General features: G+C 39.1%; 1 protein-coding gene across 3 annotated transcripts in view; it reads right to left on the reverse strand.

Moving 5' to 3' along the window:
- The window catches only part of DENND2C (DENN domain containing 2C), an 86468-nt gene extending 70665 nt beyond the window's left edge, over positions 1 to 15803 (reverse strand). For 2 of the 3 annotated variants that reach the window (XM_057714377.1, XM_057714466.1), the window contains exon 1: positions 15202 to 15798. The gene's annotated coding sequence lies outside the window, so the exon portion shown is untranslated. Of the gene's footprint in view, positions 1 to 15201 lie in introns of all 3 variants that reach the window. The other variant, XM_057714557.1, reaches the window with a different exon arrangement.
- Between the last annotated feature and the right edge of the window lie 772 nt (positions 15804 to 16575).

The following is a 16575-nucleotide window of genomic DNA, read 5'->3' on the forward strand; positions in this document are numbered from 1 at the left end:
TCCCAAATTAGAACTTTTCAGCTTTGTAAATACTTCAAATAACCTTAAAATAACCTAGTTTTTGGATCACATACTCAAGCTTGGCTAAGTTCTTAGCAAGACACTGGAAAATAAAAGCAGCAAAACTCTTACTTCCTAGAGTATTCAAAGGTTGAAACAAATTTCCCAAAGCTAAAAAGAAATCAGAAAGAAGCAATTTTTCAAAAAGAGACTTTAAATATGTAATGAGGTGGATAGAACTACAGTCTGTCATACAGAGTGAAGTAAGTCAGAAAGAGAAAGACAAATATTGTATGCTAACTCACATATACGGAATCTAAAAATGGTACTGATGAACTCAGTGACAAGAACAAGGACACAGATACAGAGAATGGACTGGAGAACTCAAGGTTTGGGAGGGGGCGGGGGTGAAGGGGAAGCCGAGACAAAGCGAGAGAGTAGCACAGACATATATATACTACCAACTGTAAAATAGATAGTCAGTGGGAAGTTGTTGTATAACAAAGGGAGTCCACTAGAGGATGGAAGATGCCTTAGAGGACTGGGGTGGGGAGGGTGTGGGGGACTCGACGTGGGGGGAGTCAAGAAAGGGAGGGAATACGGGGATATGTGTATAAAAACAGATGATTGAACTTGGTGTACCCCCCAAAAAATAATAAATAAATAAATAAATAAATAAATAAATAAATAAATAAAAAGAGAGACTTTAAAAGTCATACAATAATACGACTACTTTTTAGAAATTTTGAAAATATAGAACACAGGGGGGAAATACGTATAAGCCTACCACATCCAGCATAATCACTGGCATATTTTGGTATATTTCCTTCCTGTCTTATTTCATAAGATATTTTTATATAGTTGCAATTATAGTGAATATGTAATTGTATCCTGCTTTTCTTTTTAGTATTGTATGAAAACATGTACTTTTCAAGGTTTAAAACTGAGACATAACAGGCTCTCCTAAAAACATACATTCATATCCATTGTACAATGGAACTTCCCATTTTATACTAAAGCTTTTTAAAAAGCCAGAAGACAGATTTCTCAAGTTTTCAAATCATATTCCCAAATTATACATCCATTGGGTATTTTATCTCACTTGACATATAAAAGCAACAAAAAGTAAAACCGCATTCACATGGTTATTAAACATACTCCTATCCTTCAAATTACCACTTAAAACACATAAAAGTATTACCAATAGTTCTGCAATATATTAACCCTCAGGCCCAACAATATCACTTAGAAACAAAGTTATTACTAAGATTAAAAAATTATTACCAGCTCTTCCCTGCGCTTCCTGAACAACTCAGCTGAAAGCCATTAGATGGGACAGAGTGAGGCAGGCATCCATGCCCGATGCTACGGGGCCACAGTGACAGGGTAACCTTCATCAAAGCACCAGGGCAGGAGGAGCAAGAAAAGCGTTTGTGTAGGAGGGCTATGAGTGTGGACTGTCAGGACCCACACAGGGTAAAGAGGGTGACTCCACAGAGCGGCAGCCTCTGTGAGATGTTATTGTTGGAGGAGGATGAGGCAGGTAACCAGCCTGATGAGTCGTCTGGTGTGGGTTGTCAGAGGCAGAGCAGGGTGAAGGAGGATCCTTGTGGGAAGGGGCAGACAAGCACAGAGTATTGACAAGTGGACCCTGGGCTGAATAGCCCCTCACCTGTGTGTCTGTGTGATACACAAACTGCTCAATTACATAGGACATCCTCATTGAATACTACACAAGAATAAGGTAGAGATTTGTGTGCAGATACAAAAAGATGTCCTAAATAAAAGTGGAGAAAAAAATATTTCTCAATATATGGTTCCTTTTCTATAGACTTTTAAAAAAGGATACACGTGTATTTATACATACCCACCCACACACATACCTTGTAATAATGAGTGTTCGGATCTTACACAACTGACTACTACCCTCTGTAGTCCCCTTTTCTGAAATGAAGGTGGTTTGGAAGTGATCATCTTATGATCATTTGGACATTCTCAACTCAGTATATGGTCAATAAAAGTTTCATTATCTTCACATTGGTGCTTTTTATATAATCAGACCATATTTTTAAAAATATTGTTTTTGATTATCCTTGCAATAACATGACTCAATGTTTTACAAGGTTGAATTTTATAACCCCTGCTTACTGAATTATGGTGGATAGGGAAGAAATTGCCAACAGTGGGACCAGTGAGAAGGACTTGGGAGTAGGGGAGCAAGTTTTTTACTTTTCATTTTATAACTTTTTACAATGCCTGACCTTTTTTTTTTAACCAGGGTTATGTGAATGGTTGAATAATGGGTCTTTTAAATTGCATTTTTTCTATATTAAATAAGGCCCTAAAAAATGCTTTTTAAAAAAACATGTGATGATGCAGAAATATCACTTCCAACAATTTATGCTAAGGAAATAACTGAACAAATTCACAAAGATGTATATATATATACACACACACACACACAAGTAGATTTAGAATATTGTAAAATTTAAAATAACCTAAATTTCCAGTAGAGGACTTAAACATATTATGGTAAATCCATACAATGAGATATTATGAAGTCATAACATGTTCATGGTAAAAGAATAATGTTATAGAACACTGTATAGTATAAATTAATTTAAAAATCTATATAAGAGAATTCCTTGGCTGTCCAGTGGTTAGACACAACGCTTTCACTGCCTCTGGTGTAGGTTCAATTCCTGGTTGGGGAACTAAGAGCCTGCAAGCCATGCGCCAAAAAAAAAAAAAAAAAAAAGCTATACAAACAAATAAATGAAATTTAAAAGTGAATATGTATATAACACCAAAATGTTAACGGTGATTATCCCTGAGTATGAGAACTATGGCTGAGTTTTCTTTTGGCTTATCTAATTTAAAAAAATAAACATAAATTACTTTTATAGCACTTGTTTCATAAAATATAACTTACTTTTTAAAGGATTCATCCAATACTTTCTGAGCACCACAATAAGGCATTGTGGGAATTAAAATAGAACAGTAAAGTTTTTTAAAATAAAATTTATTTCTTACCATACCATATGATAAATCCTTTACAGTATTACTAAATAAATATATTTTATTTTTTTTATTTTTATTTTTGGCTGCGTTGGGTCTTCATTGCTGTGCACAGCTTTTCTGTAGTTGTGGCAGGGGCTACTCTTCATTAAGGTGTGAGAGCATCTCAGTGCAATGGCTTCTCTTGTTGTAGAGCATGGGCTCTAGGTGCGTGGCTACAGTAGTTGCAGTTCGTGGGCTCAGTAGTTGTGGCGCAAGGGCTTAATTGCTCTGTAGTATGCAGGATCTTCCCAGACCAGGGGTCGAACCTGTGTCCCCTGCGCTGGCAGACTGATTCCTAACCACTGCACCACCAGGGAAGTCCCAATATATTTTATTTTTAAAATGACTTTTATGTAGATCGCCATGCTCTGTTGGAGTTAAGCTTTATAAACTCCAAAAGCATTGCTAATCCAAAACAGGTCAGTTCTAGGACATTCTGGGTCAGTCCTCTTCTATCATAGACGGTCATTTAAGTCATGAAAGCAGGTAAAAGAAGGGAGAAAATACCAGGAGTGTGTGGAATTATGGGAGCCAAAGGAAGAGAACCTTTCAAACAGAAAAGAATGGTCAACAGTGACTGATGTGCTGTCAAAAGACAAATAAAGACTTGAGTGTCTGTTAGTCATTAGGACCTGGGCAAGAGCAGGTTCAGTGGCATGGGAGAGGGTGAAGGAAGGGCACAGTGAATTGAGAAGTGGATGAGAAAAAACGAATGGTAACAGCAACTGCAGACAACCCTTGCAAGGAGTTTATCCAGGAAGTCAAGTGGACATCAGAGCAGTAGCTGGACAGGATCATGGGGTCCAGGAAAGCTTTTTGTTTTTTTAAGATAGAAAAGAACTAAGCTTATTTAAACCCTGGTGGACAGGAGTCAGTAGAGAAGGGAGAAAAAACAATGGTAGAGAGCAAATGCCACATGGGTGAGAAGGCATGGGCCTCCAAATGGAACTGGAGCAATTGGCATTTGACAAAAAGAGGGACAGCTCTTCCACTGGAACAGAGGTAATGAGGAAAGAAAGATATAGATGCATGTGCATTTGTAGGTTTGGGGTCTAAATGTTGATTAACTTGTCCTCTAATGGCTTCTACTTTCTCTTTGAAATAATATGTGCAATTATTTGCTGAGAATAAAATGAGAGACAGAAAAGACAAAGGTTTAAGGAGAGTAAAGAAGGATTAAAATAGGCATCGTGGAGAAAAAAGCAAGAATACACAGTTACATACATATTCATACATAAGCAGAGAGTTTTTGCAAAGAATTAGGAATTAAACCTTTGAGAACATTAATCATGATTAGGAACTACAGATGAAAAGAAAAGGGAGAATCAGATAAAGAGTGGAAGAAAGACTAGTGAGAGGTAACAGAACCAGAATAATGTGGACCCCAGATAATCATGGAAGGAAAATGTCCTAAGAGAAAAAGAAAGTGGTAAGGAGAGTAAGAACCGAGAAAGGATCCTTGTATTTGGTAACAGCGCATTAAATAAATGGTATCAAGAGACAGTGAGGACAGTGACTTCCCTGATGGTCCAGTGGTTAAGACTCCTTGCTACCACTGCAGGGGGGACAAGTTCAATCCCTGCTCAGAGAATTAAGATCCTGCATGCAACAGGGCAAGGCCGTTAAAAAAAAAAAAAAAAACCAAAAAAGGACAGTGAGGACAGGTAACAGCTAAAGCTTAGGGAGGAGAAAATTAGTGAGAAAACGGATCAAGTGTGAACATATTTATTTTAAAGTCAATAATAAGAATAAGATCAGAAAAGGGAAGCAATTTTAAATACGTTGCTTTAAAGTTGGGGAAAAACCTATATATATATTTTATTTTTAAATGCAGCAAAAAAATAATGAAGGATATAACAAATACATGGAACAGGCAGGGGAAAGTTAAGTCACATGAAAGAAAGAGGTGTCAGGTGTCTGAGAAGGATGACAGTTCTTATGGAAGTGGAAAAAAGATGAGAAGATTTGAGTATGCTTAAGACCCAGACCAAATCAGTTAAGCCTGCTCATACCACGTAACTTTAATCTATGAAAATTACAATAAACATATTAAGACTTAGAGAAAAAGCCTATCTACTTGAGGATAACATTTTTAAGAGCTGCTCAACAAGGACATGGGTAATTAATACATTAATGGAAGTACACTCAATTGAAGTTGGAAACATGATTCACAGAGGGTCTGGCCTATGTGATTCTGCATCTGTCTCCTAAGGCTGGGTACAAGAGTGAACAAAGTAAACTGGAGCCAAGACCTAAATAGACATTTCTCCAAAGAAGACATGCAGATGGCTAATAAACACACGAAAAGATACTCAACATCACTAGTCATTAGAGAAATGCAAGTCAAAGCCACAATGAGGTATCACCTCTCACAGGTCAGAATGGCCATCAGCAAAAAATCTAGAAACAATAAATGCTGGAGAGGGCGCAGAGAACAGGGAACTGGCCTGCACTGCTGGTGGGAATATCAATTGGTACAGCCACTATGGAAAACAGTACCGAGGTTCTTTAAAAAACTAAAAATAGAACTACCATATGACCCAGCAATCCCCACTCCTGGGCAGGTACCCTGAGAAAACCATAATCCAAAAAGAAACATGTTCCACAATGTTTACTGCAGCACTATTGACAATAGCCAGGACATGGAAGCAACCTAAATGCCCATCAACAGATGAATGGATAAAGAAGATGGGGCACATATATAAAATGGAATATTACTCAGCCATAAAAAGGAATGAAATTGAGTTATTTGTAGTGAGGTGGATGGACCTAGAGTCTGTCATACAGAGTGAAATAAGCCAGAAAGAGAAAAACAAATACCGTACGCTAACTCATATATATGGAATCTAAAAAAATGGTACTGATGAACCCAGTGACAGGGCAAGAACAAAGATGCAGATGTAGAGGACAGACTTGAGGACATGGGGGGGTGGGCGGGGGGTAAAGGGGAAGCTGGGACGAAGTGAGGGAGTGGCACTGACATATATACACTACCAAATGTAAAACAGATAGCTAATGGGAAGCTGTTGCATAACACAGGGAGATCAACTCGATGATTGGTGATGACTTAGAGGGGAGGGATGGGGAGGGAGGGATAGGGAGGGGGGGAAGGAGTCGCAGGAGGGAGAGGATATGGGGATATATGTATAAATATAGCTGATTCACTTTGTTGTACTGGCACAACAGTGTAAAGCAATTATACTCCAATAAAGAGCTTTAAAAAAATTGGGTCAGGGTTGAAAATCCTAGATGAAACAATAAGTTGTTGTAAATGGTAAAAACAGTGCTATACTCATTCCACTTAATAACGGAAATTCTTTGGTCTTAATACAAAATGATGGTTAGCAATATCATTCATAATCACTTCAGAGTAAATTAAGAACTAAGCTGTAAGAATTCATTTTCTTCTTGGAATACACATTGAACTCAATTACTGATGCAGGGCAAATGGATCTTTTAGCCAAATGTTTTTCTTTAATGTTTTAAATCTCTCCTCAGGAAAATAATAATTAAAAGTTTGAAGACAGAGAAATGAGATTTTATAATATCTCTACATTTTATTTTGTTCAAATTTTCTTCAGTGATAATGCTCTCTTCCAGATGTAGCAACATGTTTGAAAGAGTAAAAGTATTACTTGCCATTAACGATGTTTTGGAACCCTTAGACATATAGCTTCAAATTTAGTTCACTAGGTTGCCAAAAATATCAGTTAAATACGCAAAATTTTGTTATTCAAAAATACTGGAAAACACCTGCCAAATGAGAATGTTTTTCAACTAGAAAAATTCTAGATTCACACAATCTGCTTAGCTCCTTATCTCTTAACAGCTATCAAACTCTGCTGTGACATAGTAAATAGGTATAATTAGCTCTGAATAAAATATTTGTAAAACTTGGCTACTCAGCAAGTCTCCTTTATAATAAATAACTTTCAATGGTTTTCAATATATCCAAGAGATTCAGAGGGTTTTCAGCATACCAAAGCTTTGCATACATAAAACAGTGACTCCAAAGAGCACTCTAAGCCCTTAGAACAAATGGGACCTAAAGAGAACCCAGCAATGACCTGCTGGGCAGTGTGCTCACTCACGTCCAGCCTACTGCTTCTGCTAGAGGGAAAGCTTCAAGGAGACCAGTAGTCCAGCTACCCTGGACATTCAGAAGAAAGCAGGAGGAGGCCTGCACTGTCAGTTGTGCTGCTTTGACTATTGTCTGTATGTCCATCTCTGTCTCTGTCTCTATCTCTCTGTCTCTGTCTCTGTGTCTCTGTCTGTTTGTGTCTGTCTCTGTCTCTGTCACTCTCCCTCCCTCCCTCTGTTTGAGTGTTGGAAAGGTGCTTTGAGGAGATACTCAATAAAATATGTGTGAACCTTTGGAGGGGGAAAAAGCACCATTATTAGGAGCTTCGAACAACGTTTAAAATAACTCTTCTCTGTTTTCTAATCATATTTGCTATTCCTCTACTTACAATTATTTCAAAAATTTTTCCCAGTTTAACTTGTGAGGATTAACAATTCACTTTTCTATAAATATGCCCATACAGCTGGGGCTAAATTTAAACAGCACAAGAATATCTTCCTTTTTAATTATCTTGCTACCATATGTGACAAACTAAAAGCATAGTGAAACTTAAGTCAGTGATCCCATCAATTTGGACTGTAAAGTCTGCATCAGACAGGTAGCCACCTGATAAGCATTACTGAAACGGCCCATAATAATACAGAACAGAGGTATGTCAACACGAAGGGGTACAATTTTCAATTTTCCACTGACTAATCACCAAACATCATAAATATAACATCCATGCGTTCTAGACAAATACTTTTTCAAGAAATATGTAGCCATTCTTCTCTTATGCCACTGATATGCAACAAAATACAACAATAATGAATCTTTCTCAGGAATGATCCTTACATAAAAGAGAGACCAAGATAATTTTATATTCTTTTCTTTCTTTGAAAATATTTGAAAAGGCTTTTTGGAAAAGTCCAGTATGCTGTTTCCAAGAATCTTTTCAATTTTAAAGATTTTAACTTTCACTTGCAACATTAATACAAATACACGGAGTATGTCATTTTAGTCGGGTTCTGCACATTTGATAAACCCATTTTTAAAATAATCTTCATTAAAATCTTACACTTTTTCTCAAGTCACCATTTCTTCAACATTTTTGTACTTCCAGATGCAGCTATTGAACATGCCTCTGTATTTTTTTTACTTCATGCTTTCTTCTCCTGATAATTAGATGGTACATTTAAAGGGCAAATTGATCTAGTTTCTTTTTGAATAATTATCATTGAACTCTTAAAAACATCGCACTTGAAGAATGCATTTAAAGTTAAAAAATGAAACCTAGTTAGATAGCACCTTGCCATTTTTACCAACAGCAGAGAAAATTCTGCTGCATTCTGCTTGACCTTGTATTATGTTAGTATAAATTAACTTGCAATAACCACTGCATTACCATCATCATCAAACTGACCATCACTCTAATTCACATAATGTTGCTCTCTTGTTCCATGTTACCCCTTACAGTTTAAGTAGGAACCAGGGAAAAGGTGATTTGCAGTAAATACTGTTGTAAAAAGGCTGTGTCATTTCCTCCCATCAGGCCCTAACATCATCAGCCTTAATAGACTTATTTAATCAGAGTATCAAAGAATACAGATAAATATTTAAATACAAAATTATGCTTCATATTGTTAAGTAACCAATTCAAAAATATCGTAGACAGCTGGAGTTTTTGTTTTTTTAACTCGAATGGAAAACAGAAAGAAAAAAAGCACATCTCTTTTAAGTAGCACTGAGAATAAATCTCACACACACCCCCCTCATTTGTCCTATATCTTAACACCCACACAGAAAAAAAATCCACGAATATGCCACTTCTATGAATTTAAACTTCAAACTATAACTAATAATTGTCCTCCATGTCCCCTGTTGTAAACCTTTACCTCTGCTATGAAAACCATGAAAGTCAGAAATCCAACTTAAAGAAATAGAGCATAAATATAACCTATAACTAATATAAATGGATTAATACCACCTGAACTGAATGTTAAAAGTTACATTTTCAGGCTGCTAACCAGGAATCTAAGATTTATGAGCCAAAACAAAATCATAAATTTCCTCCTCAAAAATATGAGATGCAAGAGAAACGTCTCGGATGGCTAGATGTGAAAAAGAAAGTCCTTTAAATTTCCTTCTCTTATCTCACCATTATTTAATCCTTCAATCTTATAACCTGTTATAATGTCACTGAAGTAAAGAAAAACTTCATGTTTCCTTTTCCTTAGGATAAAAATTATTCATGCAACTCAAAGACAAAAGATTCCATCCTGCCGAACCCTATGGAAACCAGTACAAGACACTCCTTCCAGTTTTGGTCTTTTATTCCACATAGCTTTCAATGTCCCCACTTTCACTGAGGCAAAAAGACTGCTGTTTTACTGGTTCAGTAGAAGTAGTGAATATTGAAAAATATTTTCAAACATATTTTTGATTCTGACAGTGTACAAGTTAATCTATTTCTCTATATCTCAGGTTCCAAACCAATGAAAGGAAATGTACTCCAATTACTCTTTATGAGAAGCAGAGTATGAATGAAAAATGTTCAGATGTTTTAAGGAATGTACTAGAATTTGGAAGCAGAGGTATAACTTTGAAGAACCATTTTTTAAAAACTAAACTAAACTAACAAATCCAAGTACTTGAAAGAACACCCCTTAGAACAGGGTCAGCAGACTATGGCCTACATGTGGGTCAAATGTGACCCAACATCTGTTTTTGGCCTCTGAGATTTTCACATTCTTAAATGATTGAAAAAATAATCAAATAACTATATTTTGTGATATATAAAAATGCTATGAAATCCAAAGTTCAGTGTCCATAAATAAACTTTAACTGGAACTCAGTCCATACTCATTCATTTAAGTACTGTCTATGGCTCTTTTTTGGCAGAATTGGGTAGTTATAACAGACTGTATGGCCCATAAAGTCTAAAATATTTACTATCTAGCCCTTCACAGAAAAACTTTGCCACTCTCTGCCTTACAAGATTATACACTTATTCCAATGATAGCACAAATTAGGAAAATATTTTTGAAACTGCTGGTTTGAAAATGCCTTCAAAGCCTTAACACATTCTTTTGAAACTCCTCAGTGGTGACAAACCTTCATCCTTTGAAGATGAGGATGAATTTTGGAAGTGGCTAAGCCATTTGGAGCCAAGATGGAATAAGCTGGTTATCAAGAATCAACCATTAATTGATAATCTAAATATGTGGGAGGCTTTTTCTTTTTTTCTTTTTTTTAAAGCACTATCTCTGACTTCCAAAGCTAACAACCAAGGGAGGGGCGAGTCACATGCTTTCATATCTTAGCAGGCTCTACAGACAGTCCCCAACTTGTGGTGGTTCCATTTAAAAATGCCTAACTTTACAATGGTACAAAGTAAAACGCATTCAGTAGAAACTGTATTTTGAATTCTGAATGCTCATCTTTTCCTGGGCTGATGATGTGCAGTATGACACTCATGACGCTGGGCAGCGGCAGAGAGCCACAGCTCCTAGTAAGCCACAGCATCACGAGGATGAAAAACCAATACGCTTACCACCATTCTGTTTTCCATATTCAGTACAGTATTCAATAAATTACATGAGATAATACACTGTATTATAAAATAGGTGCTGTGTTAGATGACTTTGCCTAACTGTGGGCTAATGTAAGTGTTCCGGGCACATTTAAGATAGGCTAGGGTAAACTACAATGTTTGGTAGTTCAGATGTATTAAATGCATTTCGACCTGTGATATTTTCACCTCTTTATGAGTTTATCAGAACGAAACCCCATGGTAAGTTGAGGAAGATCTGATAAAAATCCATTTTAAGATAAAGTGCTGAATATCTCATGTAATTTATTGAATACTGTACTGAAAGTGAAAAATGGAATGGTTGTATGTGTATGGACTGGTTATAGGTGTATCAGTTGTTTATCCTTGTATTAATAATTATGTGGGTGACTGGGAGCTTGACTCCCTGCCTCTGCCCAGCATTAGGAGAGAGCATAACACCACATATTGCTACCCCAGGAAAAGATCAAAATTTAAAATTCTAGGTACAGTTTCTACTGAACATGTACCAATTTTGCACCATCATAAAGTCGAAAAATCAGAAGTGGAACCATCTTAAGTTGGGGACCATCTATATAAGCATGGAACTAAAAAGTACAGAAGAGGAAAAATAATTCTATAATAAAACCAGAAGATCTACTTTCTTAACTGGCTGTGAATTTGCTACAAAGTATTTTTTTTTTAACAAAGAGGTACTCCAATAATAGTTTGGGCAATACACTTTGGGAATAAATGAGTGACTCCCAAATGAAAATTTTAAAAGAACAGGATTCATTTGGATGGAAAAGCTGTTTAATCTTCAATTAAAACCCATTTAATTGCTTTATAATCACAATTAATAAGAAAATTAGTATAAATGAATAAATAATCCCTTCTATTCACACAAAGCAAATAATTTATCTTTGGCCCTCTTCTCTTCTAATTCCTTGTGTTCCCCCAAGCAATTTCATCTGCTCTTACGGCTTCAAGTCCCACTTACTGGCTAACTTCAAAATCTGAATCTCCAATCTCGGCCTCCCTTCTGGGCTCTGAATTCTCTCTTCACATCTCCATCTGGATGCTCCATAGACACTCCCAACTAATCATGTTCAAAACTGAAACAATTATCTTCCCCGCACATTAAAAATTAAATCAAGTTCCTCTATTTGCAGTTTCCCAAGCTGAGAAACTGCGTTTTCACTTTTCTGTCCACCTTCAAAGCTGATCACTTTTTAAGCCTTGTGATATCATCTGTCCTCTTCTCTTCATCTCTATTACTATTTTCCTACTCCAGGCCCTTACTCTCTTTTGTCTGGGCTATTTCAATAGCAACAACCTTCTAACTTATCTCTTTAACTTTGCTATCATCCAATCCAGCCTGTACACCATGCCAACACCATGTTATCCTTCCTAATTACTTAAAGTTCTTCACTGGCTCTTCATTGTCTTTAGAATCAGGTCCAAAGTCCTCAGCATGATACACAGGCTTTTCACCAAATGGCACCGCAGACTTCTCTTTTCTCTTTCTCTGAATCATAACTTTTTACTTGCCTAAATCTATATGTTGTTTTATAGTAGATCCTGTACTTCAAATACCTTTAACACCATATTCTATAGTGAAAGATTACGCCAAACTGGACACATTTTCATTATTTCAAATGATAGGCACTGAAATTCCACACGTACCTAAGTTCTAGAAATTTCAGTGATCCTAGCGTGATTGGCAACTAAGCCCTACAATTTTATTTTTTCAGCTTATTTCCAGGCACCGCCTTCTTTAGCCCAACCCCTCATCTCTATACAATCTGACTTCTAGTGAAAATGTGGACTACAACACATTCCTCATACACACCATATACTTTCACATAATACTCCTGGTTCTCATCCATATCTTCTGTTCCCCTCCCCAACTCAGCAAACTCCTATTCATCCTTTAAAGCCAAATTCAAATATGGTACCTCCTCACTAATCCTCTTCCCTACCATATATAGAATTATCTTGCCTCATCAATGGTCCCATTAAGCTCTATATCTCTGTTACAACTCTTATCACACTGAAACTATAGGGGCTTACTTACATGTCTAGTTATAAGCATCTTGAAGGCAGGGAAACATTTTCTTTTCTTGACTCTAACATTTAACTTATGGTCTGATAAGAAACATTTTAAACTTACTGAAAAATAATCACCTCTTATAGTATTAAGATAATGCCATAATTGTAGTAACTGAGTGACTGAAAGCTTAGAAACAAAAAGAATCCTACGTCATTCACCAGGAAAAAAAAACCTCCTATATATAAAGTATAATTAAATTGTAGCTTGGATATGCCTTCATCTACACTTTGCAATACCAGTTTCTTTCTCTTTCTTCTTTTTGAAGAAGTTCTTTACAGACCTTTCCTTTAAATACTTGTCAGATTTCATTCATATTTCACCCACAGAATTTTAAACTCAATATAATGAAGAGGTTAAGATCAGGATTTCTGGAGCCCAACTGTCTGGTCTGAATCCTACCTAGCTCTGGTACCTAGGCTGTTTGATATGGGAAAGTTACTCAACCTTTCTATGTTTCTCAATGAGGAGGTCATAATAATAAACACCTCAAAATGCTGTTATAAGGATTAAATAAGATAACGTGTGTAAAGAATTTAGAGTACTGCCTGGCCCAAAGCAGGTCCCAATAAATGCTGGCTGAGGTTACTGTTATCAGTTTTAAAAACCATGCTTATGTTACCAAGTGGGCTACTTGGTAAAGTGTAATCTCCCAGATGGAAGGAATTATATCCTGCCCATACATGAATATGAGTGCCAAAACTGTGCCTTAGAATGCATTAGGTGCTCAATAAATAATGTGAATATAAGGCTTCAGTCCTCCAAGATCAACAAATTATAAATCATAGCACAATTTATATATGGAGTACGTCTGAAATTGGTATTTCAAAACATTCATCTTGCGTGAACTGTTGAAACATGTAAAACTGTTAAAGCAACACAAAAATTATATTCACTAGAACTTTCCCTCTATTCCTCCATTTAATTTGATCTTGGTATCCAGTGGTCTAAAATTCTTATCTATAATGTAAGAGTTACTACAGATCATTTAAAGTATAATTTCCAGCTTTAGAAAACTGCTATTGTCACATCAGAAAAATTATTATTCTTTCTTTGTATCTGCATTTTAAAAAAATCTATTGCCACACTCAACACAAAAAAAACTAATGAAAAGTCAAGAGACACAATTACTACATTTCCGGGTTTCGGCCTGGGAAACGACCTCAGGACACGCCTATAAGTATCCCTAGTCAAAGTCTGCTGGTCGCAAACTGCTATTCCTTTTTTCATTTCCAGTCTCCCCCCAAAACACCTCACACACTCACATACTCACAGAAAGGAATGCAAATGTCTATAATAAAGGCTGTACAAAAAAATGCAGCTATATATTAATTCTTTGGAGGATTTAAATCTTACAAAAGCAAATACAAGTCTTGATTTGAAACAACACTCCCAGCTTACTTTACCAGGTAACCTACACTACAACTATTTACCTAGAGCAAAGACATAGATTGAATGCTACCAAACTTCTTGGTAAACAGTTCAGTGCATAGATAATATATGCTATTCTTCAAAAATTCATTAACTAGTTAAAAATGGACCACACTTCCAACAACGGTGATTTGTGGAAAGTGAGCTCAAGCAATTTATTTACACACTGTAAATAAACCTAAAACACTGTAGGTGAATCACTAGCTTTAGAGTCAAGGTTTACAAAGTGCCTACCATGCGCCTGGCACTTAGTAGTTGTTTTACGGAATATGCAATACCTAACATTTACAGAATACTCTCACTCATCTCATTTGACCCTCAGAATACCCCCAGGCATGGGCATTCCAATTTTACAACCAAGGAAAAGGAGGCTCAGAAAAGTCGACTTGACCGAGGTATCACATCTGGTAAGCGGGTCCTGGCTGAGATTCCAGCCCCTGACTCGTGTTCTGCTCATCCTCTGCCATACCAGTTACAAGCTCTTAGATGTTCCAGTGTCAGAATCTTAAATCAAAATCCTACTTGACGACTTTCACTACTGTGCTCGTCAGATTTTAAGAATCAAAACACAAAAAAGCAAAAATGTTTTAAAGTGCATGGTCTCAGCCAGCCGACGTTCCAGCGCCGTGGCGAAGCCTGGCTAAAGCCCCGCGTCTCCTCCTGGATGCGGGGCGCCCCCTGCCTCTTGCCCAGGTCCGCCGAGCGCCCCCGAGCGCCCCCCGGACGACGGTCCCCGCGCCCCGAGGTGAGTCGGCGAGGAGACCCTCAGCCAGGCTCCACCGCCAGCGCCGAGGCCGACGAGCGGGCTCCCACCTCCGGACGTCCCTCCAGGCCGGCGGAGCGCCGGGAGAGCCGCGCCGCCGCCACCACCCCCGCCGGCCCGCTCCCGCACTGCGGCCGGACGGCGCCCGACGCCTCACCGCCGCGCTCCCGACAGCCGGCGCGCGACACCCCCCGCCCCGCACCCCGCGCTGGTCGCCCGACGCCTACCTGCTCTGGTCCTCGACGCCACCTCCGCGGCCGCGCTGCAAGGCTCCAGTCCTCTCCGCGGAGGCGCCAGGTCGGCGAGCTCCCGCTCGGGGTGGGCTCCGTCCCGCCCCCGCAGGCCCGGCCGCAGGCCCCGCCCCGGCCCGGCCAAGCCCTGTCCTTATTGGTCCCTGTTCCCACCCCTCACGCTCGGGCCCGCCCCCGGCACTGCCCGGGGACCTTCTGGCGGGGAACCGCCCCTGTTCGAGTCGGCTGGAGCGCCTAGAACCTCTCCCAGGACCCTGGGCGCCGAAAGGGTGCGGCCCCGGCAGGCAGGCGACCGGCGCCGCTGTCGTCCGGCCGAGGCCTCTAGCCAGAGCTCCTTCGCCATCGCCGTGCCCGCTGTCCGACAGGTCCCACGGCGATGGACCAGAACTTTACACGAAGGTTGACTCCTCACAGCTACCCGCCAGAGAAAGCCTAATCAGGGAATCCAAATGGCAGCTCATTCAAGGAAACCACAGAATTCTCTCCTGCCACGAGGCGCAGGAGGCCTGGTGTCTCCAGTGAAAGAGCAGCGCCGCTTCTCGGGCTGAGCTCAAGGAGGAAACATGTTTCTGGCAGTTGCAGTACAGCGCCTACTTGAAGCATACACAGATGCAAATAATGCTCCGGACACCCGAGGCTTGACATCCCGGAGCAGGGATGCCTTTGATACTCCCAGTGCCTGAGGTCGGCTCCCACGCCCTGTTGTGACACATATGCTTAAGCGCTACGCCTGCAACACGCTCTCACTCAGGTATGTGCATGGCGCAGTGCCTACTGCAAGCAGCAGCCCAGTTTCACTAAGGCTGCGAGTCAAGGATGAGTTGAGCCTGTTTCCCAGGCACTTGCTAACCACCCCACCCCGTCCCGTCCCGCCCGACTCCACTCTGCCTCACCCCACCCCACCGGAACCTCGGATCTGGTGACCAAACTCTCCCCACATCTGTTCACATAGAGGTACCAGAATAGAAGACGGCCAGAAAGAGCGGTGTTTGGTTACACGTCACCGATGGCTGTTACAAGCCAACTTAGCCAAAGCAATAAAAGCTGCATATCCCAAACCGTTGTGAAACCATGAGCCGTGGACAATGAAACAGGAATTATCTTCTATGATGCGGGCAAAAAAAGAAGACTGACAAGACATTTTTAACCATTTCTCAATGAGGAAATAAATGTGAACATTGTAGTAAATTTTGAGAAATGATCTTTATGGACTCCTCCCCCTCACCACCAAAAAAATCCTCATGTATTTAGAAAACCTCTCAAACACTTGTTCAAGATAAAATTTGGGGCTAGAATAGTGTGGCTTTGGAATTGATTTTAAAATTCAGATTTATTTCAAAGTTTAAACTT

This window comes from Hippopotamus amphibius, chromosome 1 (genome assembly GCF_030028045.1).
Source record: "Hippopotamus amphibius kiboko isolate mHipAmp2 chromosome 1, mHipAmp2.hap2, whole genome shotgun sequence".
NCBI lineage: Eukaryota > Metazoa > Chordata > Mammalia > Artiodactyla > Hippopotamidae > Hippopotamus > Hippopotamus amphibius.